Source organism: Mustela lutreola, chromosome 7 (genome assembly GCF_030435805.1).
Source record: "Mustela lutreola isolate mMusLut2 chromosome 7, mMusLut2.pri, whole genome shotgun sequence".
Classification (NCBI taxonomy): domain Eukaryota; kingdom Metazoa; phylum Chordata; class Mammalia; order Carnivora; family Mustelidae; genus Mustela; species Mustela lutreola.
This window is the reverse complement of record NC_081296.1, coordinates 5707123-5708128: the sequence shown is the minus strand read 5'-3', so window position 1 is coordinate 5708128 and position 1006 is coordinate 5707123.

Sequence of the window (1006 nt, the reverse complement as noted above, 5' to 3'; positions counted from 1 at the left end):
GGGAGAGGGGAGGTTGGCTGCGTGCTGGGGCAAGGGAACCCGCTGGAACCTAGAGGAAAGAGTAGGGACACGAACCCCCTTGGGTTGGCGCCTGCCTAGCAAGTAGGTAAAGAACACCCTGGCCATTGTTGCCAGATGCCCCAGGGAGCTCTGGAACTTTCCTTGTCAGGGACCCTGGCCTTGGGAGTGGAGTGGGAAGTGGCTTGGGGAGACTGACCATGTCGGAAGGCACTGGTTTCAAAGGAGGCTGGGAGGAGCGAGCATGAGGAAGCCCCCCTGCGGTCAGCTGTCTGCTGGCGACTTTGAACTCCGGCACGCCAGAGACGGCTTGCATGGGAGCAGAGGAAAGACAGGGAGATGCCTGGGTGTCCCTGAAGATCGAGCAGGAGATGTACTTCCAAGGCCCAGAAGTACAGGGGTGGGAGCTGGCATTTCTGCGATGGGCAGAGGCTGCGTTGGAAACCGAGATTGTCTGAGCAGCCCTTAGCCAGAGCATTCTTTTCTCCTCCCCGAGAGCTGGCCTCTGTCAAAACAATTGTCTCCATATGATGTATGCTCCACATCTTTACACACATATATATGTCTCTTAGAGATGTATGTTAAACAAATATAAAAATTATATATAAATTATTTTTTATATACAAGCAATAATTTTCTGTTTGTTACTCTGCTGAGATGTGGGAGTTTATCTGTTCCATCAGTCAGGGCGACATGACCTAATACAAAATTAAAGGGAAAATGCATGTTTGCCCCCATTCACTGTGGCTCCTCTGCATCTTGGAGAAGTAGACCCAGCTCTTGCCCGCAGCCTGAAAGGGGCTTGGAGACTCGTCGGTCAGGGACTCGGGAGGGCCAGCTGTGGCCACAGCTCTGGCGCTCTTCCCGGGCTCTGTGACTTTTAGTTAATTTTCCACCCCGTCTGTTCATTTTTCCGACTGGGGCACGAATAAACGACCGGCTCGTTTCACTAGGTAAGTGTTTATAAAACAAATGAGATAAGATTTGT